This window comes from Carcharhinus amblyrhynchos, chromosome 2, assembly GCF_965287045.1.
Source record: "Carcharhinus amblyrhynchos chromosome 2, sCarAmb.v2.hapA, whole genome shotgun sequence".
Classification (NCBI taxonomy): domain Eukaryota; kingdom Metazoa; phylum Chordata; class Chondrichthyes; order Carcharhiniformes; family Carcharhinidae; genus Carcharhinus; species Carcharhinus amblyrhynchos.
In genome coordinates, this window is record NC_137325.1 from 42,562,821 (window position 1) to 42,590,205 (window position 27,385).

Below are 27,385 nucleotides of genomic sequence, written 5' to 3' on the forward strand. Positions count from 1 at the left end.
GCAGCTTCTAAGAGAGAGAAAGGTGGATCACTTCTGCAAAATGTAATGCCTGTGTGATCTTACAGGTCTCCAGGGGTATGGAGATTAATTGAGCAGGTCACTTAAAAGTTTTCATGGTATACAGCCAAGAATGGAGATTTGGATCAGAGAGCTGCCTGAAATCACCACGCCAACAGTGATCCTTAGGTTTTCCAGAGCTATAAGGGGCAGTCCAGCAATGAGACCTCCATCCTGGGGGAGAATCCCAAGTTCGACTCCTTGCCCCAAGCCTCCCCCACCCCAAATCCCTTGGGGGACCCTCCTCCTGCAGTCTGCCAGTGGCAGGGACACATGGGTACTGCACATATGTTCTCAATCCCCTTCAGGGTCCACTGCGTCCACTCCCATGTAGCTGATATAAAAACAGCTTCATTTTCACAAGTGCTACCCCTTTCAAAATCAATATCATCAGCTCCAGACAAAACAATCAGCCCTTTCAAAGCATTGTCCCAGCTTCACTTCCTTCTGCACTGAAAACACCCTAAAGAAAAGAATGCTTTGCATTTACATACTTTTCCAACTTTTACATACTCTGGGGAAGTCAAAGCCTATTCATTCTGCTATCAATTAATAATTTTTTAAGTATTGATACTGTTGTAAGGTAAGAAATGTGGCAGCCAATTTGTGCACAAGCTCCCACATCCGGCAATGTGATAATAAACAGATCTATTTTACTGATGTTTGAGGGATAAATATTGGCCGGACAACAAAGATGACTGCTGCATTCTTCTTTAAAATAGTGCCTTCAGATTTTAGGATGAAATCTTGTGGAGGCAACAGGGGTCTCCACCAGCTAGCTGGACAGCCAGTGAGAGACTAACGTTGCCTCCTTTGGGAAAGGGCACTAAACCACAAGTGGCAACTGGCAGTTCTTTCACCAGGAGACAAGGTCCCACCTTCCGAGAGTAACTGGCCAATCATAGCCTAGTGGTTCTTTTGCTGGGCACTGCCATTGGGAATGTGACGTTTGCTACTGCAATTACTGGAGGTTAGGCATCACAGAGTGATTTGCAGAATGGAGGTTGGGGGAGGGGAGTGTAGTGAGGATCAACCATGGAGGCAATGGTATGGTTCCCACTGGTTCCACTTCCTGACGTGGGTCCCTAGATCAGGCATTGAAGAGGGACCTCCTCTGGAAGATGGTAAGAGACTAACCTGTCATACAGCTGGGTTAACACTAGCAGCAGCAAGATGATGCCCTTAAGTGGCCATTAACTCTTCACTTAAAGGCCTCAGTTGACAACAGGGCAAGAAGGCCAGCCACGTGCCTCCCCCCCCTGGAGTTAATCAAGGTGGATATGAGGAATGCTCTGGGGTACTCATCTGCCAACATTCCATCTGATTAAATTCCCCCCGTGCCTCCAAATACACCACTAGAAAGGGCAAATATTCATCTGAGGACTGATATGGCCTTGGTTTAACATCTTATTAGAAAGTGACAAATTGCATCTGCTGCGATTGTGACTATGGTACTTGTTCTGTGCATATTCTCCTTGATCACTCTGCAACTTTGACACTTCTTCCAATTCCTCTCCTACATTGTCCAGTTCAGCTGCATTTGATCCCATTCTTACCTATCCCATCTTGGTCACAGCATTTTTAGTAACAGCTTCTTCTCCTGCTCCCATGCTATTAAAAACTGACATCTATCAAGAAACCATCCTTAGGGCTCAACTTTCCTTACTATATTTCCCCCTGGCAAGAGCATGCAAACCATGAGAAGGAAATCAATGGGAAGGAAAATTGGTTGGATATATAACAGATGGTCAAACTAATTCCGTTTGGTTCATGCCCACAATGAAACTGAAAGTTTTGCTCATTGAGTCAGCATCCATGCATAGCCTGACAACAAATTCTACCACGCTATCATCCCTCTCTACCCCGTCACCACCTCTGTACTATCAGGCTGTTTGCCTGGCATTAGGAAGAATGAAGTCATTAATTTTACCACCAATTTTGTACATTTGCAGTAGTTTCCATCCTTCACTCAACCATGTTATTCACAACTTTGGTTTTCTACTTAGCCTTGATCTGTGCTTCAAATCCCATAGCTACTCCCACCCAAACAATGCCACATCCACATGCGTCCCACCTATGTTTGTGCCTATTGCTCAAACACTTGTCCATGTTTTTGTTACTTCCATACTCTACTGTTATAATGTTCTCCTTGCCTGTCTTACATCTTCCACCTTTTAAAGTTTAGCTGCTCAGAAGCCCTGCTGCTCATATTCTTTAAAATGTGCTGTGCCACTTAAGCATCATTTCTGCTTTTGCTTACCTATGCTTGCTCATAGTCCTCCAGCACCACTGAACTAAAATCCAATTCATTACCCCACCCACACCCCTACTCTGGTCTATGTCCCTCTCCACTGTGCCCGCCTCCACCTACCCCCCCATCAAACATCAGTGGTAGCACTCTCACATCAGAATCTGAATGTTGTGTATTAAGTCCCCTTCTAGAAAATTAGGCACCATAATTTCTGGTATAAAGCAAATAATGAGGAAAACTAATAGAACGCTATTGTTTAGTGTGGTAAGGATTGATTACAAAAGTCGGGAGATTATAAGAACATAAGAACATAAGAAATAGGAGCAGGAGTAGGCCATCCAGCCCTTCGAGCCTGCCCCGCCATTCAATAAGATCATGGCTGATCTGTCGCTGCTCAGTTCCACTTTCCCGCCCTCTCCCCATAACCCTTAATCCCCTCTCCTATCAAAAACCCATCAACCCGCGTCTTAAAAATATTTAGCGAGGCAGCCTCCACCACTTCAACGGGCAGAGAATTCCAGAGATTCACCACCCTTTGAGTGAAGAAGTTCCTCCTCAACTCCGTTCTAAACCGCCCCCCCCTTTATCTTGAGGCTGTGCCCCCTAGTCCTACTGTCTTTTTTGAGAGGGAAGACTCTCTCCACCTCTATCCTATCCATCCCATTCATCATCTTATACGTCTCAATGAGATCTCCCCTCATTCTTCTAAACTCCAACGAGTACAAGCCTAGTTTATTCAGCCTCTCCTCATAGCTCAACCCCCTCAACTCCGGTATCAGCCTAGTAAACCTCCTCTGCACTCCCTCCAAGGCCAAAATATCTTTGTGCAGGTGCGGCGCCCAAAACTGCACACAGTACTCCAGCTGCAGCCTCACCAATGCCCTATACAGCTGCAGCAAGACCTCCCTACTTTTATATTCAATCCCCCTCGCTATGAAGGCCAGCATCCCATTCGCCTTCCTGACCACCTGCTGCACCTGCAAGCTGGGTTTTTGCGACTCATGCACAAGGACCCCGAGGTCCCTCTGCACCGTCGCCTGCTGCAGTTTTTCGCCTCGTAAGTAATAGTCCTTCCTACCATTTTTCCTACCAAAGTGGACCACCTCACACTTGCCAACATTAAATTCCATTTGCCATTTCCTGGCCCATTCGCCTAGCCTATCTAGATCCTTCTGCAGACTCTCCACACCCTCCGCACAATTTGCCGTTCCCCCAATCTTGGTGTCATCAGCAAATTTCGACACTCTACACTCGGTTCCCTCCTCCAGATCATCTATATAAATGGTAAAAAGCTGAGGCCCCAGCACCGACCCCTGGGGCACTCCACTAGTCACCATCCGCCAATCCGAATAGCACCCGTTGACCCCCACTCTCTGCCTCCTATTTGACAACCAATCCTCTATCCACGCTAACACCCTACCCCCAACTCCATGTCCCTCCACCTTCTGCAATAACCTCTTGTGAGGCACTTTGTCAAACGCCTTCTGAAAATCTAGAAAGACCACATCCACCGGCTCTCCTCTATCCACCGCCCTAGACACATCCTCATAGAACTCCAGTAAATTTGTCAGACACGACTTCCCTCTAATGAAACCGTGCTGCGTCTGCTCTATCAAGCAATTCCCTTCAAGATGCCTCGCAATTTCCTCCTTAATGACAGATTCTAACATTTTACCTACCACAGACGTTAAACTAACCGGCCTATAATTCCCCGCCTTTTGCCTGGCACCCTTCTTAAACAACGGCGTAACATTAGCCGTTTTCCAATCATCCGGCACTTCCCCGGAATCCAGCGACGTTTGGAAAATAACCACCAAGGCATCCACTATCACCTCCGCCATTTCTTTCAGAACCCTCGGATGCATTCCATCCGGTCCTGGGGACTTGTCCACAATCAGCCCCTCCAGTCTGTTGAGCACCGCCTTTCTAGTAACAGTAATATCATTAAGACCCTCCAGTCCTACCACCTTTCTATCGCTAACACCCGGCAAATTATTCACGTCCTCCTCCGTGAATACAGAAACAAAAAAGTTATTCAATACCTTAGCCATATCCCCATCCCCTACCACTAGGTCCCCTTTCTCATCCTCTAAAGGACCAACATTCACCCTAGCCAGCCTCTTCCTTTTTATATATTTATAAAAACTCTTGCTATCCTTTTTTATATTAAGCGCTAGCCCAGCTTCATAGTTTCTCCTACCTTTCCTTATCAACTTCTTTGTCAATCTCTGTTGACATTTAAACCTCTCCCAATCCTCTTCTCGCCCACTACTCTTAGCTACTCTAAATTCCTCCGCTTTTAGTTTAACACTTTCCTTCACCTCCTTTGTTATCCACGGCTTATTACCTCTCCTCCTACTATCCTTTTTGACCATCGGAATAAATTTCCGTTGAGCACCAAGAAAGATCTCCTTAAAGATCCTCCACTGCGCCTCAACAGACCCTCCCTCCAACGCGCTCTCCCAGTCCACATTCGCCAATTCTTCTCTCATCCTACCGTATTTCCCTCTATTCAAACAAAGGACGCGTGTCCGGGAACCCACTTTCTCCTCCTCCATCTGCACCAGAAAGTCCACCATACAATGATTTATGCTTTAGTATACGACATTGGTGAGACCACACCTGGAGTATTGTGTAAAGTATTGGTCTCCTTATTTAATGAAAAGTGCAAAAGCATCAGAAGCAGTTCAGGAAAGGTTTACTGGACTAATACCAGGAATGGCTGTGTTGTCTTAAGAGGAAAGGTTGGAGAGGTTAGGTTTGTACCCACTAGAGTTTAGAAGAATAAGAAGCAACTCGATCAAAACCTTTAAGATCTTGGGGTGGAGGGCTTGAGGGGCCTAGTGACCTATTCGTGCTCTTGATTTATGTGTTTGTACAGTACCGCTTCAAATGGCAATTTTTAACCTATTCTTCAGAAAAAAGGCAACAGAAATCATAGAATCCCTACAGCGCAGAAAGAGGCCTTTTGGCCCATCAAGTCTGCACCGAACACAATCCTACCCAGGGTCTATTCCCGTAAACCCACACATTTACCTTGCTAATCCCCTGATTCTAGGGTCAATTTATCATGACCAATCAATCTGACCTGCACATCTTTGGATGGAGGAAACCATGGAGACACAGGGAGAACATGCAAAGTCCATCCAGAGAGTGATCTGAGGCCGAGATTGAACCTGGATCCCTGGCACTGTAATATTACGATTAGCAGTTTATTTAAGCAGAACTGCTAACAAATATTGATAATACATGTGAGTAAGTTACCAGAAAAGACTTTGAAAGTGAACAGTGCAAACAGATTGGACAAACAAATACACACGATTTGAAGGATCTCACTAGCTTGGTCAGTCTGTTTAATCAATTTACGGGCCACGCTCTTAGCGGTTCATCATACTGGTTGATCCGTGTGGCAAGCTAGTAAGACTCATGTTCACCTAGGGCTGGAGTGAAAAATTGGGTTTGGTTTCTACCAGTCCGTGATAGAGTATTTGGTATACATCACCAATAACTCAAATACAATTGTGATACTATACTCTTTTTGAGTTCTGTTTGTTCTTCCCTCTAATTCGTGGTCTATCATATACTAAACAGGCTAAAGGTGTTGTCAATATGTTTCCAAATTATTGATCAGCCATTCGGAGGATAACAAAAGTGGCCACAGATTCCTCCTCAAAATGGCTCTTCATTACTCATGAAGAAACGTTTGGTATTGCATCAACATTTTGGTAAACAGGGATGTAGTTACAATTTTCCAATCCCCTTCACAGCAGAGGTGGCTTATCATTGGCTGCCTAATCTACAGTGTTTTGCATGGTGTGCCTGTTCAGTCATCGGGGAATTAGCAGCTTCAGCAGGACTGGAAGATTCTGCCTTTGGGAAGAGCCAGAAAATCCCCCAAAGGATTTAGTGAGAAGGGGGATTAGGACCTCACTACTTCATGATTTAGTGAGTTGGCACTGGAACACATGGTGTGATTATACAAATATAATTAATGCATAATGTTAATATTAAAACAAATGATTCAGTTATAGATAACAGTTGCTTTCTGTTAAACATTTCCTTTTTTTTAAAACAAATGACAGATTATTCTAGATTTTCTTCTCAGTCAGGATCATCATTAGAACTGTGATCCAGCATGGAGTTTGTTCCCACATGGCCGTAACAATGCAAGATTTATTGTGATCACCTTAAGTTCTATAATCAAAGTGGGCCCAGCCCCTCATGGAGAAAATGGATAGAAATCGCTGCAGCTGCTGAAAAGATCAGAATCATCTGGAGATTTACTGTTATTTGTTCATGGGATGTGGGTTTGTTGCGCATCCCTAATTGCCCTTGAACTTACTAGTATGGTCGGCCTTTTCAGAGGGCATTCCTGTGGATCTGGTGTCACATGTAGGCCAGATCAGGTGAGAGGGGCAGATTTTCTTTCTTTTGTGTAAGGGATGGGTCATCATCAAATTTTTAATTTCAGATTTTTGTTGAATTCAAATTTCATGAACTGCCACGATGGGATTCGATCCAGATCCCCAGAGCATTATTCCAAAGACTCAAGATTTCTAATCCAGTGAACAATATCGCTATGCCACCACTTTCCCTTGGTATTTAAAGTCCAATTTGTGGCATGATATCTCAGAGGTCTACAACGAGGCACAGAACCCCAAGTTTTCAGGAAATCTCTACAGTTTACACATGAGGATGAACATAGAACATAGAACATTACAGCGCAGAACAGGCCCTTCGGCCCACGATGTTGCGCCAACCAGTTACAAAAACAATGACCCACTAGCCTATACCAATCCCTTTTCGTCCATAAACCTATCCAGAGATCTCTTAAACGCCCCCAAACTAGACGCATTTACAACTGCAGCAGGCAGGGCATTCCAATCCCTCACCACCCGCTGGGTAAAGAACCTACCCCTGACATCCGTCCTGTAGCTGCCCCCCCTTAATTTAAAGCCATGCCCCCTCGTGCTAGCTTTCTCCATCCGAGGAAAAAGGCTATCACTATCCACCCTATCTAAACCTCTAATCATCTTATATGTTTCAATAAGATCCCCTCTTAGCCGCCTTCTTTCCAACGAAAACAACCCTAAATCCCTCAGTCTCTCCTCATAGGACCTCCCCACCATACCAGGCAACATCCTAGTAAACCTCCTCTGCACCCTCTCCAACGCCTCCACATCCTTCTTGTAATGCGGGGACCAGAACTGCACACAGTACTCCAAGTGCGGCCGCACTAGAGTAGTGTACAGTTGCAACATTACACTGCGACTCCTAAATTCAATCCCCCTACCAATAAACGCCAAGACACCGTACGCCTTCTTAACAACCTTATCTACTTGATTCCCAACTTTCAGGGATCTATGTACACACACACCTAGATCCCTCTGTTCATCCACACTATTCAAAGTCCTCCCGTTAGCCCTATACTCGACACATCTGTTGCTCCTACCAAAGTGAATTACCTCACACTTCTCCGCATTAAATTCCATCCGCCACCTCTCGGCCCAGCTCTGCAACCTATCTAAGTCTCCCTGCAGACTATGACACCCTTCCTCACAATCTACCACACCTCCAACTTTGGTGTCATCAGCAAATTTACTAATCCACCCAACTATACCCTCATCCAGATCATTAATAAAAATTACAAACAACAGTGGCCCCAAAACAGATCCCTGAGGCACACCACTCGTAACTGTACTCCATGATGAATATTTACCATCCACCACCACCCTCTGTCTCCTATCTGATAGCCAATTCCTGATCCAACTTCCTAGATTACCCACAATCCCATACATCTGCATTTTCTGCAGAAGCCTACCATGGTGAACCTTATCGAACGCCTTACTAAAATCCATGTATACCATGTCAACTGCCTTGCCCCCATCCACCTCTTTGGTCACCTTCTCAAAAAACTCAATAAGGTTAGTAAGGCACGACCTACCCGCTACAAAACCATGCTGACTATTTCTAATCAATTCATTACACTCCAAATAACTATAAATCCTATCCCTAATAATTTTTTCTAAAACCTTGCCCACAACAGAAGTAAGACTCACCAGTCTATAATTCCCGGCAAAGTCTCTGTTCCCTTTCTTAAACAATGGGACAACATTCGCTATCCTCCAATCCTCCGGGACTACACCAGAGACCAATGACGACCTGAAGATCTGAGCCAGAGGCTCTGCAATCACCTCTCTAGCCTCCCAGAGAATCCTAGGGTAGATCCCATCCGGACCAGGGGACTTATCTATTTTCAGCCCCTCAAGAATTTCCAGCACATCCCCTTTATCAACCGTAACACTGTCTATTTTACACCCCTGCAACCCAATGTCCTCCTCAGCTATATTCATGTCCCCCTGCGTGAACACCGAAGAGAAATATTGGTTCAATACTTCTCCAATCTCCTCCGGTTCCACACACAACTTCCCCCTGCTGTCTGTAACTGGCCCTAATCTTGCCCTGACCAACCTTCTGAGGAAAGGGCTCTCTGTTTAGATTGGAAAGGAGAAAGTTCTTTAAAAGGAACTGACCAGCCTGCTGGATGGAGGGGCGGCACAGTGACACAGTGGTTAGCACTGCTGCCTCACAGCACAAGGAACCTGGGTTTGATTCCAGCCTTGGTGGGTCACTATCTGTGTGGAATTTACACATTCACTCCCATGTCTGCATAGATTTCCTCCGGGTGCTCTGGTTTCTTCCCACAGTCCAAAGATGAGCGGGGTAAATTTGTGGGGTTACGGGAATAGGGCCTGGGTGCAAAGGTTCTCTTTAAACTTCATTTTCTGCTCCACAACCTTACATGCAACAACTGCGCTAAAAATCTCACTAGGATCCTAATTCCATGGGAAACCATTATGAAACTCTGAAATTGGCATGGTATTCAATATTCACTTCAATGTTATTGATTATTTTTCAAAGAAAAGGCAGCCTATAACAACTGGATGAGAAAACAGGTGGGGCAACTGTGAAGTTATTAGCTGTGCTTTTAACCAGTGAAAATAAGTCAAGTTGAATCGTGTGTGATAATTCATTGATGGTTTCTATAATGCAACATAGCCTCATCATACATCAGTATGATATCTGTTGAAGATAGGAGTGCTGTGGTCCATGAGTACTAGGGGCACTGATGGGCGAGTATCAGATATATCTTAAGAACCAGGATTTTTCTGATGGTGGGAGGAAGGTGACTTCTTGCAAGCTGTGCCCAGCATACCTTCTAATTCTATCTTTTACTCTCATTCTATGCTTCTAAAACTTCATTCTAACTCTTTTAAACTCTCTAACAATGTCTTAATTCTAGCTATGACCGTAACGGTACATTCTGCGCTCTCTCATTTCCTTCTCTATGAATGGTACGCTTGGTCTGTATAGTGCGCTAGAAACAATACTTTTCACTGTATATTAATACATGTGATAATGATAAATCAAAATCGAATCAAAAAATCTCTTTTCAAACTGCTTACAATCCCAGTCCTGTCCAATACAGTTTCTAGCACTGCTGGGATGAGAGAGCAATCAGGTTATCTGTGGGTGATCTTGGTTCCAGGAGTCGCAAAACTCGCCAGTAATATCTGATTTTTACTGCCCTTCACTGATGACAGAATCAGGTTCACAAAGGGGGGGCGCAGGGGAGAAGCACAGTCTCTGATCATGGTGGAGGGGGAGCCTGAGGGGCAGCGTCTGGTGGGGTTTGATGAGGGAGGAGGGGTCTGTAAGAGGGAGAGAATGGGCGGAATTCTGCATCGGGGGTGGGGCTGATCAGTGGGGATGATGGGGCAGCTGAATGGGGGGGCGATGGCTGACAATCAGTTTTAGGGGGTGATACACATGGGAAGGGTGATGGGTGATGTTCATGGCTGGGAAGGCAACATTCATTGCTGGGGGGGGGGCAGTTGTGGAGTGACAGTATACTGGGAGTGACAGTATACTGGAGCTCAAGGCACTTGCATACTGGTGCCCCTTGTGCTGAACAGCCGGCTTCCCAGCAAGCTGAAAGTCTATGTTCCCCCTACTGGTGAGAATCACATTGCGACCGCTATATTTTACAGACTGCTGTAAATTACCACCACTTGCCTCGCTGGAAAAACGGGCAACAAAAAAAATTTATACTTAGGACTTAGAGAAAATTTCATCCCTGGTGTTTTAATGATTTTTGGTTTGGATAAAGATATACAGTGTTCTCCAAGATTCAGGACTAGCACCTCAATAGCTTGGACTTAGCAATAGCTGGCACAATTGCCAAATTTTCAGATGGCATGAAAATTGGAATTTTGTAAACAATGAGGAGAATAGTTATGAACTTCAGGAAAACAAACAGGCTATCAGAATGAATTGCAGATAAAATTACATCTAGAAAAGTGCAATGTTGTACATTTTAATAGAAAGAATGACGAGAGACAATACAAGTTAAATGGTGCAATTTTAAAGCTGGTGCAAGAAGAGAGAGACACAAGTTAGAAATCATACAGGATCCTGGACTTTCTAAATAGAGGCAGCGAATACAAAACCTACACAAATATTAGGTAAACTAAATCTCAAGTATTTTGTTCAGGTTTGATCATCACATTAGGAAGCATGTGAAAGCTTTAAAAGGTGACAGAATTGCTTCCAATGTTGAGGGACTATAATTATATGGATTTGAAAGGAAAATATTGCAGGGTTATAAGGAAAGAATGGGGAAAGGGAACTAATACAAAAGTAAAATATTGTGAATGGTGGGAATCTGATCTAAAAGCAATAAATGCTCAACAGGTCCAGCAACACCTGTATAAAATGAAATAGGGGGCTGCAATTTTTCTGTCTGGTCATGGAGGGAGATGTGCATCTGCGACCTTGGACAGGGATTTGCACATGCACTGGGAATGCATGCACATCTCCCAGAGACAGCAGTCATCGATCAGACCATGCAGGAAGCCGGTGGGAAGGCCTTTAAATATTTTCTGCATGTATTTTAAATACGTACATGAGTTAATTATCAGGACCTCTCAGGCCCCAATTGAATCTTCTACCCTGCCAGGAGAAGTCCATTCCAGCAGGATTCAAACTAGCTCCCTCCATGTTCGGAGGACTAGCTGGAGACCCCGCCGGAATGAAAGGGGGACAATTGGGGCCCCTGAGGAGGCCGGGCAGCTGGGGTGGGCGGTGCCCCTTGGGCATGGGCATTGTGACAGTACCAGCCTGTGCCCCGATATTGCCCAAGGGGAAATGCCCATGCCTAGGGGGCATTTTCGCACTGCCCACCACTGTGGGTGGAGCCTTGGGGTGATCGGTGGGGGGAAATCGCTGCCACTCTGCATTGGGATCGGTCTGGGGTGGAGGGAGGGCAGGCAGATAGTGTCTGCTGGGGGTTTACCGGGGGGGAGGGAGGGGTGGCTCCCTGGTTTGGAGGACAACAGCTGAGGAGAGCTTGGAGAAACATGGTTTGTTCTCACTGAAACGATGGAGGTTGAGGGGTAACCTGATAGAAGTCTACAAGCTTATGAAAGACATGGACAGAATGGATAGTCAGGAGCTTTTTCCCAGGGTGGAAGAGTCAACTACTAGGGGACACAGGTTTAAGGTCCGAGGGGCAAGGTTTAAAAGAGACGTACAAGGCAGATTTTTTTTACAGAGTGGTGGGTGCCTAGAACTCATTGCCGGAGGAGGTGGTGGAAGCAGATACGATAGTAACTTTTAAGGGATATCTTGACAAATACATGAATAGGATGAGAGTAGAGGGATATGAGCCCCGGAAGGGTAGGCGGTTTTAGTTAAGTCGGGTAGCATGGTTAGTGCAGGCCTGGAGGGCTGAAGGGCCTGTGCTGTAATTTTCTTTGTTCTTTCCAAGTTAATGTCTGCACATTATTAGTGATGTTAACAGAGTTTTTTTTCAGATTTTTGCCCTACATTTAATAATGTCAGTCTTAGTGTGACCAAAACTTTCTAGGATCTCTTTCCACCCTCACCCCACACTGGTAGAAGGGCAATAAAACATGCTGAATAAAGGTATTTTTGAAAAAGTTAAGAGTCAAGGAGTTTTAAATTCATGTGCACATTCTTAGACTTACCCTGAGAAGTGCTAAATGTTCCACATTTTTATTGTGCTCTTCCCGTTTCCTCAGACTGCTGTTGGGACATTTCACTGGCATTTTTTTACTGCTGTTTTTTAATTTCTGGAGAAGGCAAACTTCTGTCAGCAACATTGGCGTGAAATCTGGTGTAAATCTTTGGGTAATTTTGGCACAGATGGAGATAGAGAAAATTTCAAGCCAAATTATGTTTCTCCTACTGGGTTTTCTCTATTTTTCATGTTCAAATATAATAAGAAAATGCTTATTCTTTAAATATTGGCAGTCAGCCTGAGAAAAATAAAGGGATATCTTCCAGGCAAACAGCTAACAATAAATGTTTGCCCTTGGATTGCAAGTTAGATGGCTGAACATTTTCATTTCAGTCTTTGTTTAAAATCTAAAACAATTGTGTGATCACTGGCGACAGCAAATTCTCAACCTTCATAAGTTGAGCATGAACAAAGAAATAAATGGACATGTTTCCCAAATCAAGGAAGTGAGAGATAATGGTGACTGGAAAGAAAATGCCAGCATGGTAAAACACAATGAAACACAATTTAAATGTTTCCATGATGCTTGCCAAATTGCTTCTAAACTAAAGCTTTTTTTCCCTTTTGCTTGCACGGTAAAGGATGAAATAACAGATTGAGTCTGTTAACTCCTGCTATTACTCCTTTTCTTTTTCTGCTACCTTATTCCAGTTGACTTTGCTGAAAACACGTGCTTAAGTGCAATGGCAGTCTCTACCTTACAAGAGAGACATTCTTATTGGCTGAGTGAAGCACTTGTTTACAGCAAAGGTGTCAAGAAAGAAACAGATAAACATGATGGGGGTGATTTTGAACCTGTACTCTTTTTCTGCAGAAATGGTGCTGCACACTCAAAATCTGGAGAGTGTAATTCATGCCAGTGAATTTTCTTGTTGAAAGCAGTGTTAAAAATCAAGTGCAACCTGGACAGGTAGGTTTTGAGGAACTGCTCTCATTGGCAAAAGGGTAATTGTGACACCACTGTGCCTTTTTAAGAAACAGATTTTATATCATGTTCTCTGCAATTTGTAAGTAAGCCTATTTTGTTATTGTTTTTCATATTGGCACCGTGAAATCTGTAGTGGCATCCTATATGGCTACTTAAATGATTTAAATGTGGTTTTATTTTTAATCTGGGCCTAATGCACACTCTGGGGGTTTACGACCCTTTTTGAATTGCTGTGGGAAGATTGATTGATAGGTCAGGTAGGGCAGTTTTTTTCCCTCTCCCAAGAGTTCTTGGATTTTCAGTTTTAGCTGCTGGCTAATTAGAAGGTGTTTGGACTCCAGACTGGAGGCAGTGTGGTTGACTCTCTCCCTGGTATTAGAAATTCTGCTGGCTAATTGTTTGCAGGTTTGCTTGCCTTTCTGGAGTGAAAATTTTGCTGTTGGTGGTTTGCAAGCTCGAGGTCAGCAATACCTTGATATGCCAAGATTTTCAGAATGGCGAACCCAGAGTTTCAATTATCCAACCAAAGGAATCCAAGCAAATGTGTCAGAGCTGCAAAACCATGCTGGCATTCTTATTTTCTGTGCTAAATCTGAGGAAGGTGTAAGGAGGTATGTGGTTTTGGAACAGTGCATTTAGTTGTTAAGGTTCATACAATATTGCGCTTTTTTTTCTTGTTTGTACTTGGTAAAAGTTCTTGCTAATTTTTTCCTATATGTTCATTCTATTCTTAAATAAATTTTGTTTGATAAAAGCTCCCCAGTGGGTCATTTGAATGGAGTGAAACATCTTATGCTTACTCACGCCAAATTCAAAGTGCAAAACTTATGGTCTAGGCTGACATTATAAAACACCATGGAGTTTTTGACTTCGATTATACCAAAAAAAAGAGAACCCAGACTGAAAGCAAAAGATCACAAAGAAAATGTTTTGTATGTAGTGAGTAGCTAGAATCTGAGGTGTGCTGAAAGCAATTCAATTGTAGTTTCCAAAAAATAATTGGATGAGCTTCTGAAGAGAAAAACAAAACTTGTAAGGCAAGAGGGAAAGGACAAAGAAGTGGGACTAGCTGAGTAGTTCTTGCAGCCAATTATACACAATAGCTGAATATATTCCTTTTGTGCTATGATTCCATGATTCTAGAAATAGATGAAAGTTAGCAGATCTTGTGCAATCTTACCGGCTCACCCCGTCCAGCAACAGATGTAATGAGCCAATAAGATCTCTTCCTATCTGTTTACACACAGAAAATTACAAAAGCTTCTACAACTCTCTGTAACAAGCACCACCCGAACAATGTTCAGCAGTAAGAGAAGAAAACACAACGGGGGAGAGGAGGGGTAGCATTACTGACTTTCTAGCTCAAAGGAACAGATCTTGTATTTAAGTTAGGCAGTCAGCACCTTTTACCCAAGATCTGCTGTTGGGCATCCAACCTTATGGGACTTGCCTTGAGGTGCAGTCATGTGGCGCTGATGGTGTCATTAGAACATGATTTATTAATGCTAACTATTCAGCCACCACCTGTACTTTGTTTAAATCTAAAACCCAATCAAACCATCAACAAAGTTCCCTCAATCAGGGATGGACTTGAGTTGATTTATTCTGATTTTTTTAAACCAACTCCACCGTCATGGGGTTATGGCAGGGAAAGTGTGGACAGAATGGTTAAAATCAAGGCTACTATGTATAATCTTGCTTTCATCAAATATTATTTCAAAAGAGCAAAGATGTATTCAGGAAACTAGTGCCTGGAAAATAAGTTTAATTTAGAGGATAGATTTAGTTCACATCTTTGTTATTAATGAAAATTAAGCAACAATATAGTTTTTATAAATATGGCCAGTGGAACAATATATTCATTGAATTGAGGAACTTTCTATACAATCTGTGTTTTAGTTCAAAGGTTTAAAACACTCAAGTGTGCTGAAAATTATCTACTAAACTATCTAGCCATGATATTATTTATGATTTGTCTAATAAGGATGAACAAACAATCTACCATCAAATCTGTGTTAGATTGGAACCACTAAGCTCAGTTATTCAATAGCCAAGAAGAAACTTGGCCCTCTGCAAAAAAAATTAATTCAGAAAAAACTGTTCTATGGAACCATGTAAGTTTGAATTGGCTCTTGTCTACAGCTTATTTCTATGCTCATCTTCCTTCATACCATATGTATTTTACATTACAGTAACACATGCTCATTCAGTCATGATTATCCAGCAAGACAGTGCTGTGTTGCCAGCTTCAGAATGCTATGGGATTCAATTCAAAGACAACATGATTTGAAATTTCAAGTCAATGCAAGAGTTCTGTTAATTTTACTGCAATCTTCGAAATGAGACAAAAGCAACTGGCAAAGAAATTAATTCTTAATGCTTGCCTTGTACCTTGGAAAATATACTAACCCTTTAGATTGTAACAGTCCTCAGACCTATGAGATACATCAAATCAGCTTTTTTCACAAGTCACCTGACGCAAAGGGGATGAGTGGGCCATTAAAACAATGGACAATGGATAAAACGATGGATAAAACAAGTGTGTGGTGTTGGAAAGAGAAGCCACATTAAGAAAAAGAACAAAGTCTGACAAACTATTTTTAAAAATTGCCTGATTATGCAATTCCCAGCTGCAGAGATTTTAGGATAATTGTATTCTAGTCAGGCTATTAACTGTAACATTAGATTGCAGAAGAAAACATGACACCTCTGTTGCTTTAACTGCCCTGCCAACTAGATATAAAATGCTTCCTTTTAATTAGAGGTTTGAAGGTGATCATAAATCTGTGAAAAAAGTAATGTAATATGAAAGCAATGAACATAACAAACAATTACATCTTGACATCCTGAGTATAATCCTGGCATCAAGCAGAGAAAAAGGAATTCAACAAAGGGATGCAATGTGATGTGTCATCATTTGGACCCTACTAGATTGAAGCAATGTGGCTCTGAACTTTATTAACTTAATTTGGCTCAACCAAGATTGCATAGTGCTACACCTAGTCAATATTGTGCTAATTCCCATATATATTTAGCAAGCAAACTTTATTAAAGTTAGCAATGCTTTTGATCATCTCATTAAGTTACATTGATTAGTAAAATATCCTATTGATACTGATGAATATTTGTTATTGTAATGCTATTAGCATTGAAAGAGATTTTAAAGATTTTGTAAACATTCAGAAAATACGTCTTTAGCTGGGTTCCACTTGTTATAATTAATTTCTTACACAATCACTGGGACTGGTGTCCTTAACAATGAACTCCTAACTTTTCAGCTGCAGTAAAGAACACTTGGTACAATTGAGCTTTCAAAAGCCCTCACTGCATGGTGAGTGACTCGTAGACATTAAGGGCGATCTTGAGCCCATGTTTACCATCTGCAGGAATGGTGGTGGGGGCTCAAGGTTCGGCAATACCCCAGAAGTTGTGGATCTTGACAGCCCTTGCCAGTGATATAACCAGCTTCACACCCTTGATTTAGTTACATTCTAATGTATTTATATATAATTAAAGCCAGATATTGACCCGTCCCAACGTGATGTCATGTGGGCATGGTCTACAACAGGTTCACCCAGACATGAACATGTCGTGGGGATCCACCCAGGGGTGTAAAGCTAAGTATAGCCCCTTGGGAAGTGGGATATCACCAGGCAGTGGCCTGGCAATGCTCCCTAACTCTTGGTTAGCACAGCCAAGTTGGCACTGTGCCAGGGGGCAGTGCCAGGAGCAAACCCTAACAGGAGACTCATGGGGGAGAAGGACTAATTTATTTGTGGTGGGGGGAGGGCAGGAGACATTGGGTGCTGGGTATGCGAGCAACGGTCACTTAGGGGGTGGGGGGATGTGGGTAGGTAGGTGCCAGAATTGGCTGTGGGAAGGGATCCAATGTTCAGAGTGAAGCGATTGTGGGGGGGGGGATTGCCGGCACTGACTATGTGGGTGGGGGAGGGAATAATTGGCGGGGTGGGGGGGGCGGCGGAGGAGATGTGTGTGAGAGGGAGCTCTTGAGATCTCCATGGTAGGCTCGGAGTGGGGCGGTCATTGTTCTGAACAAGACATCCTTTAAACATGGTGTCCCAATCTCATTGCAGTTCAGCTTTGCCAGAGTGTGCAACAACCACCCACCCATCCCACCCCCTCCCCCTGCCCGCCCCACACACACACACACACACACACACACACATAATCTGTTCATTATGAAATATAAATGTTCTTAAAATTATCCAGAATACTTCAATATTACATGTTGTTTATATCAAACACTTAATAACACGCCTGTGTATTAAGTACCATTTTAACTCCCTGTTATATCCCAAGTTTCAAACTGACATTGGGTTGGACATGAGGGGTTTGGACCAAGTTTTTGTAGAGACCTATTCACCCAATCCTCACTGGCCTCATGGTGCCTACGTTTTAATAAGTACGCTTCAGCAAGCCAGCCAGACTCTTGCACTAGCTGTTTGAAGGATTCACTGAAACTCAAAAGTCAGGCTATCAGGCAGCTTCTGGAACTGACCTCACCAGAATTACTGAGTGCAAAAGAGCAGCAGCATTCCTTTCAACATTATTAACAACTCACATTACTTGTATTTTTAGGTAAGTACTATACATATAAGATACAATAAACAATGCATACTGTCTGAAATAGTTGCCACCTGGAGGAAGGATGTTAGAGGTTTTCCTTTAATGTTCCATTAGGAATATCACAGTTCGAAATTTTCAGGGTAACCTTGGATGATACTGGCCATCTCACACACTGGTGCTGTTATTCTTTTGGATTTAGTTTGAAGCTCCAGACTTAAATATTGCTGAGCAAATAGTTTTGCTGAAGGAAAGAATTGGACTAAAGTGTCTTCACTCACAGTTTCTCACCTTCAGAATCCAGGAGAAAAAGCCAGTATGTTTTTGTACTCAATGGAGTGAAGAATATCCATGCTAATTGAAAACTTTCTAAACATGGCTGTGTGTATGTTAGGAGACTAAATTGGATAGCCCCAATGATACGCAATTATCCACATCTATGCAAGGTGATGCAATCAGCATATAAATTTATGCTGCCTGCTAATTATAGTAATTGTAGTATGCACTCAACATACTGCCGAGTGGTTGCATATCTCAGCAGGGAGCCCAAGTTTGTTTGAAAACAAAGGTTTCCAGACACAATTCCTTTACAGAACATCAAGGCAAAGTGTGTGGAGGAGGTACTTAAAGTCAGACTGCATCTCTTAAAGATGAGATCATTTTGGCTGCAGCAGGGCGAGAAACTGGTTAGAGTAACAAGAAACCTCTAAAGAGATATCAGAAAAGATCAAGTATAGCATTGATATGCTGTGCTTGAAGTCATTGGGTTACATATCAGCTTCATTTGAAGCAATTTTTTAAAGCGGCATCTCGGCCTTTTGGCTAAGATGCAAATGAGATCAAGCCTTGGCGGAGCAGCTACACCTACTCCAATCAGCTTGGATCATGTAGATCAAGCCCAAGACAGAAGGTGAGAGCCCTGTCTTGTCAGCTTGGATCGGGAATGTCCCGACTTGTTGGGACTCTGAATTGGATTTGATTTGATTGGATTGGAATAAAGTTTAAATGAAATATTTACAGTTAAATTAAAAGGAGGGTAGTTAAAAGAAATGGTGTAAGCCCTTTAAAAACTGATAATGCTGATCAAGTAAATGGAAATGGCAGATGTGTTAATTACTTTGTATCAGCATTTACAGAACAGGAAGCATTCACTATGCCAGATATCCCAAGGACAACCAACATGCATTTAGGGTCAGAGATTCACCAAAGTTAACAAGCAAAAGTAACAAAATTAACTATTGAAGAAAATAATCACACTAAATAATGTTAAATCACAGGAGCTGGTGTTTTAGAGGAAGTAAGTGAGAACATTGCAGATATATTCTCGATTCTGTCACTATTCCTTTCGAAAAATTGTACCTGTGAGCTCGTAATTTAAGAAACAGCAATTACAGATCAGTCAACCTGACGTTTGTTGTCTATGAACACTTGGAAAATTTGCAGCTCATCACAGTAAACCACTGTGGATTTGCAAATGGTGGCTTATCCTAACAAATTTGAAGTCAAAAAGTGGCCACAGCATAGGGGAATGTCTATACACGTTACTCATATGGTCATTCAGAAGGCTTTTGAGAAATTCTCTCAGAAGAGACTTAACTGAAATTGTAGCTCATGGAATTGAAAGCAAATTATTGATCTTCAAAATTAACAGTGCCACAAGGGACAGAGAATAGGAATAATGGTAATGTGCTCAAATTGGCACGATGTGACTAGTGATGTCCTTATTCACTGGCCAGAATCTTACCACCATTTATGCTGCGGGATTTTCCCATCCCACCGCAGTGAAAGGGCATTTTGCAGGCCCACAAATTCTCTGACCTTGCTGCAGTGAGAGTGTGGGATGAATGGCTGGTACAATCGTTTCCACTGTATTTACAAACGATTTAACTGATGGAATAGAGAGTGATGTGCACAGGTTTTCCAATAACACAAAGATAAGTGGTATTGTATAAATGAAACTTGGTGCTCTCCAGCTACAAAGCCAAGATCTCTCTCCAGGTTCCCTGGTATTCTGTGCACAAAGAATCTGGGGTCATGTTTTGCGTTTCTGGCGATGATCTTTGCGTCGTCATTGGAGATGGGAGAGGTTCTGGAGGATTGCGGATTTGGTTCCTATTTTCAAGAAAGGGAACAGAGATAGCCTGGGAAATTACCAACCGGTCAGTCTGACCTTAGTGGTTGGTAAGTTGATGGAGAGGATACTGAGGGACAGAATTAATGAATGTTTACAGAAGTTTAGTATGATCAGAAGTAGTCAGCACGGCTTTGTCAAAGGCAGGTCATGCCTTACGAGCCTAGTTGAGTTCTTTGAAAACGTGACTGAACACGTTGACGAAGGAAGAGTGGTAGATGTGGTTTATATGGACTTCAACAAGGTGTTTGATAAGGTCCTCCATGCAAGACTTCTTGAAAAAGTGAGAGGGCATGGGATCCAAAGGTCTGTTGCCCTGTGGATCCAGAACTGGCTTGCCTGCAGAAGGCAGAGAGTGGTTGTAGATGGGTCTTTTTCTGCATGGAGGCCAGTCACCAGTGGAGTGCCCCAAAGATCTGTTCTAAGACCTTTGCTGTTTGTCATTTTCATAAATGACGTGGATGAGGAAGTGGAGGGATGGGTTAGTGAGTTTGCTGACGACACGAAGGTTGGTGATGTTGTGGATAGTTTGGAGGGATGTCAGAAGTTGCAGCGAGACATAGATAGGATGCAAGACAGGGCAGAGAAGTGGCAGATGGACTTCAATGCGGATAAATGTGTAGTGGTCCATTTTGGTAGGTCCAATGGGATGAAGGAATACGATATCAAGGGTAGGACTCTTAGCAGTGTTGAGGAGCAGGAGGACCTTGGGGTCCAGGTCCATAGGACTCTTAAATCGGCCTCGCAGGTGGAGGATGTGGTCAAGAAGGCATATGGTGTACTGGCCTTCATTAATCGAGGGATTGAGTTTAGGAGTCGGGAGGTAATGCTGCAAGTTTATAAGACCCTTGTCAGACCCCACTTGGAGTACTGTGCGCAGTTCTGGTCACCTCACTACAAGAAGGATGTGGAAGCTATCGAGAGGGTGCAGAGGAGATTTACAAGGATGTTGCCTGGATTGGGTTGCATGCCTTATGAGGATAGGTTGAGGGAACTAGGTCTTTTCTCCCTGGAGAGTTGAGTGTTGAGAGGCGACCTGATACAGGTTTATAAGTTGTTGAGCAATATCGATAGGGTGGATTCTCAGAGGCTATTTCCCAGGGCTGAAATGGTCGCTACGAGAGGACACAGGTTTAAGGTGCTGGGGAGCAGGTACAAAGGGGATGTCAGGGGTAAGTTTTTCACTCAGAGGGTGGTGAGTGAGTGGAATCGGCTGCCGTTGGTGGTGGTACAGGCGAACTTGTTGGGGTCTTTTAAGATACTTCTGGATGAGTACATGGGATATAATGGGATTGAGAGGTATAGATAGGCCTGGTAGGCATGGATATGATTGGCGCAACTTGTGGGCCGAAGGGCCTGTTTGTGCTGTAGTGTTCTGCGTTCTATGTTTTCTGTCATCACTCTGGCTGGCAGGCTGGCAGGCAGGCAGGTTCCACAGAGATCATTTTAAAGGGTGCCTCAATCTGTCATTGAAATCAATTTTTCCCCCACAAACATGGGAGGACCCCCCCGGCCCTGCCCTGCCCCACCTGCCCTGCCCCCACCGCCCTCCGCCCCCCACCCCGCCTTCTTCTTTTGATACATCCGTTTTTTTTGTTGATTTCACTGGAGATCTAGCATTTTTGAGGTCCAAGAAGCTGTTACTTTCAAAACTTTCTAATTTTGTTTTAAAGCAGATTGGAGATTTCTCCTTCCCAAAACCCCAAAATGTCTCTGCTGGAAATCACGAAATGCAGGAACCACCACTAAAGAAACTCCACAGGCTCTGCTCCCATCAGGAGCCCACCAATTTCTGCCTCTTCAGGTTCCTGCATTTTTGAAGAACTTGCTGCAACTCCTTGGGCATTTCATCATCAATCACTTAAAACACTCTTCTTTGTGTTCTTCTCTCCAAAATGCTCTGCAGCAACTATTCATTTTACTCGTTTTTTTTTCAAAAAATTCAAAGTCACAGCTCTTGCTTCTGAGGGCTATTTTCTCTTAGTTCTTTTTCTCTACATTTCTCAGCTTCCGACACTTCCAGCTAATCCAACTTTGCTCTGCCTTCATCCCTTAATGGCTCAATATTCCAAAAGGGTTTCTATAAATGGCATGAGAGAGAGAGAGTGCTGCAGAGGTTGCTGGAGGAGCTTTCCATCAGTGGAGAAGTAAAGGTTTAATTTTTTTTAAGTTCAAAGAAGAGCAGCAAGGTTCGTGCCAAAATTTTAAAAGTGCAGGAAAAATACAGAGAGAAAGTCAACAGCTGCTGAGGGTATAAAATAGTTGACAATCTTAAACCATAAATCATTTAAGGTGGCAATGCATTTAAAGCGGCAATGTGTCTAGAGCAGCAACTATAGAACCATTGAATCCCTAATGCAGAAGGAGGCCATCAGTCCCAATGAATTTCCAAAAGATCATCTTACCCAGGCCTCCACACCCCACCCGAACTCATACCTGTGAACATGCACTATTACGTCTGACAAGAAGGATAAACCGGATGATGTTGACACTGCTTCTGGCCTGTCAACTATGAATATCCTGTTTTAATCTGAAGGAAAGCGTACTCACCCGAATATCTATCTTTGGACCAAGAGATTTTTTAAGAGATACTTAATCCACCTAACCTATACACCTCTGGACATTAAGGGGCAATTTAGCATACCAATCCACTTAACCTGCACATCTTTGGGCTATGGGAGTAAACCAGAGCATCCAGAAGAAACCCATGCATACAGAGGGAGAACACGCAATCTCCACACTGATAGTCACCCAGGCCAGAATCAAACCTGGGTTCTTGATGCTTGTGCCTGACTGCGTTTCCTCTGGGTACTCAAGTTTCCTTCCACAGTCCAATCATGTGCAGATTATGTTGATTAGCAATCCTAAACTGTGCCTTAGTGACCAAAGGTGCATAGGTTAGGGGTAATATGGATAGGGCCTGGGTAAGATGCTCTGTCAGAGAGTCAGTGCAGACTCAGTGAGACGAATGGCCTTCTACTGCACTGTAGGGAATCCTATGATTCTATGATAAAGAGTCAGCACAGAAAATTAAAGAAAATTAAACAACAAAATGAAATGACTGACAGCAGCCCTTTAAACAAAGTTGCAAAAAATTTACAAAATTAAGTTGAGAAGAATGAGGAAATAATGGAACAATGTAGAAAAAGCTGAATTCCATGAAAAGCAACTGGAGAATAAGAACAAGTCCAGTGAAGAAATGAATCAGGAGAATAACAGCTTGAACAAAGAAACTTGACAATGAGAAAAACATTGAAATTGACAACAGAATCAACAATTTAGACAGTGAAAGAAACAGATTATATGCCAGAACATGTTTGTTGAAATCACTGTCAACATCCTTGGGGTTACCATTGACCAGAAACGCAACTGGACTCGCCACATAAACGCAGTAGCTACAAAAGCAGGTCAGAGTAGGAATACTGCAGCAAATAACTCACCTCCTGACCCCCCACTAAGCCTGCTACCATCTACAAAGCATACGTCTGGAGTTTGATAGAATACTCCCCACTTTCCTGGATGGGTGCAGCTCCAACATCACTCAACACAAAGCAGCCCACTTGATTGGCATCACATCCACAAACAACCACTCCCTCCACCACCGATGCTCGGTAGCAGCAGCGTGTACTATCTACAAAATGCACTGCAGGAATTCACCAAAGATCCTTAGACAACACCTTCCAAACCCGAGACCACTCCCATCTACAAGGTCAAGAGCACATGGGAACACCACCACCTGCAAATTTCCCTCCAAGTCACTCACCATCCTGATTTGGAAACATATTCCTTCGCAGTCGCTGGTTCAAAATCCTGGAATTCCCTCCCCAACGGCATTGTGGATCAATCCAGAGCATGTGGACTGCAGTCTTTCAAGGAAGTACTACCCACTAACACCTTCACAAGGTGCCCAATTACGGATGGGCAATAATTGCTGGCCAGCCAGTGGTGCTCCCATATGAATTAATTTTTTAAAATGGTCATACGAGTGAGAAAGCATTAAAAGTGGTTATGTTTAAATGCATAAGCCATCACCACTGCGACAATAAAAATCCATATTAAGTATATAATATAACATGGAGATCCAATATAAAATTTTGATAATGGATCAAGCTAGATTCCTGACTCCTGTTGTACCCAGTAAACATGGAGGGTTGGCTCGTTCATAAACACGTAGATCACTGGAAGAGCAGAGAGATCCTCCAGCAGTCAGTGTTGCCATCTCAAACCTATAAGCACTGAAGTAACTGATCAACCTGCTATAGACATAACTGATGTTTCTGCGGAAGCAAGTAGTAATAAACTGCCTGTGCGAGGAGAGATACCCATTATTTGCAGTTTCTGGTAATGTCGATCCTGTGGAAACACCTCAGACTACAGAATTATGCTGCAACAGAAAACCCCTCAAAGGCTCAATTTATAGTTGTTCAATTTATATGTAATGTTTATTTAGAATTTAATACTGAATAACGTCATTACTGAAGATTGTATAAAGAAGTTAAAGGGAGAGGGATGTTGTTCCCTTTAAGGGAAATATAACAGAAGAGAGCCACCTTGCTTAGTGAACCATTGAAACTGAGAATGAGTAACAGCCCAAGGGATGGAGTCCTCTCTCAGGCAGAAGAAATGTATAAGACGTGTAGGAACTGGAGTAACCGGGTGGGCTGCTGACCAGTTTGTCGTATTAATAAGTATCTCTTGCATTTCTCATGAAGTCTATGAATGCGCATCATTACAGTGCTGGAATATGGAGCAGCAAAATGCTTACAAAATTAAATAATTTTTAATTTAATAGAACCACAGAATCTTTACAGTACAGAAGTCGGAATCAGTAGCAAATTATGACCAAGAATCATCAACAATGGAGCAGCAGATGCAGTGTCTACAGGTCTGGGGGAAGTTTTATTTCAAGTGTAACCATAGCTATTCCTCCAGGTCACTAACAGAAACAGAAGTGATATGCCGCTATAGAAAAATAAGTATTGGAAACAACGTCGGCACGCAAAATGTTTTCAGACTATGTTACAGAACTGCGTTTCAAAATCAGAACACACCATAAATCACTAGTCACCTGCCTGAACCTGAACAAAATTGTGAAGCTATCAGTCAGAATTTAGTGGTTCAGATGAAGATTGATGTGATATGACTTCAGCACAGAGGAGGTTCAAGAGTACCATCAGAAGGAACCAAACAAGAGGATTTACATTTCGTGGAGGTTGAAGTATACATATCCTCAATCATTCGCCACTTACCAGCTACTGCAAAAAAAGTTTCAGAAACTAAAACAAATCCAGCAACAAAATGAAGGCTGTCTCCAAATCTGAGAGTATAATTTAGAAAGATGGCCTCAATAATCCCATATTACAGCAGTACTTTGAACAGCACAAGCATCTCTCAGTCACTGCCAATTTACTAGGCTTCAACGAGAGAATAGTCAGACTGAGAACACTTCAGCTTGATATCCTTCAGAGACTTCTCCAAGATATAACTTATGGAAAAATCATTATTCTCAAATGTATTCAAATTGCGTTAATGACATGGTGTGGCTGGTAAAATGTGCCACCATTGAGGGTGGAAGAGGATGATCACAATTTGTTGTTACAGTGACAGTAAACTGATTGACTTGGATATTTTCTCTTCTTCCCTGCCATTATGTCTGCTGCAGGCAGGACTGGAAAATCCCAGCCAATGATTATCTATTGCTCACCACACCTTATTATTTGTGAACATTGTGATTTCAACATCAGCCTGTCCAATCTAGCCTTAATTCAGCAAATTAATTCAGGACAGATCAATTCCAATTTAGAATTTGCCTTGAAATTCTCCTGCAAATAAATATTCAAAAATATTGTAAGTGTGTAGAAATTAATCATATTACAGATTTTTGGGTTAAGATATGAGATTGGGGAACATTCTACTATTCATGCCACAGATTTTAAATCCATTCACAATTGTATGACCAGGCCAGGCGATGGCCTTGTGGTACTATCGCTAGGCTATTAATGCAGAAATTCAGCTAATGTTCTAGTGATCCGGATTCAAATCCCACCACAGCAGATGGTGAAATTTGAAATTAGTAAAAACTATCTGGAATTAGCAATCTGCTGATGACCATGAAACAATTGTTGATTGTTGGAAAAACTCACCTGATTCACTAATGTTCTTTAGGGAAGAAAATCTTCCATCCTTACCTGGTCTGGTCTACATGCGATTCCAGAGTCACAACAATGTGGTTGACTCTCAGCTACCCTCTGAAATGGCATAGCAAGCCACTCAGTTCAAGGGCAACTAAAGATGAGCAATAAGTGCTGACCAGCCAGCGACACCCATGTCCCACAAATGAATACAAAAACCTCAAAAGCTAATTTCAATTTTTAATTAGACTAGCAATATGTAAATTCAGACACACTGCATTAAAGTTAGAAGTCGATAAAGCTATAGTTTGAGAAACATTTGAATATAAGCTGTTTTATATTATGCTTGTTTCAGCTTCTGGAGCTCAGGTTTGTATCAGTGAAATATTTTCCAGGATGATGCAGCAGCAATGGAGACTGGGCCTCCAAAATCCTGTTACTTCTTGAAACTCCAGAGACCTGCCACTAATCACACAGGGCCTGAAAGTCCTGGAATCTGGCAGGAAAGGAAGTTTTCCATCTCAGGAATTCAATGTAGAATCCAATTTCACCAGGATTCTGTTGTGTTTTGTATGCTCAGCTGAATTTTAATAGAAGTGGGAGGGATAATTTGAGTCTACAAACCATGTAAATGGAAAATTCTCAGAATATCTCAAAACTTCAATATCTCAAAAGATCTCATAGCCTGCTGAGGGTTGACCTCAATCCCAATGGGGATTCAAGAAAGGCTCCAAAGCTTGATCAAGCCAGGGAAATCCATTCCATTTCCTTAGTTCCATTGGGAGTCAAAATGAAAAATACTCAGCTCTTCATTGGGCCCTCTGTATATCTCTTCTACTCTTGAAACAGCAGAGCACTATTGCACCCATACCAAATGCTCCACCCAAACCCTTACTAACTGACCCCTACTTATATCCTTACCAACCCCCTATCCTTATCCTCACCACTCCCTACTCATATCTTTAATAACCAACCACTACCCATATCCTCACCAAATCCCTCCTACCCATATCCTCACCAACCACCCCCTGCCCAGATCTTTACTAACCAGCCCCCTACCCGTATCCTCACCAGCCCCCTACCCATATCCTCACCAACCAACCCCTTACCCATATCCTCACCAACACCCCTACCCGTATCCTCACCAACATCCCTACCCGTACCCTCACCAATCCCCCTACCCATATCCTCACCAACCCCC

At 42.8% G+C, this 27,385-nt stretch overlaps 1 protein-coding gene across 1 annotated transcript in view; it reads right to left on the reverse strand.

The window, feature by feature from the left end:
- fbxl7 (F-box and leucine-rich repeat protein 7) overlaps nucleotides 1-27,385 on the reverse strand; it is a 327,425-nt gene that overhangs the window by 126,150 nt on the left and 173,890 nt on the right. The gene's annotated exons all lie outside the window — the stretch shown is intronic.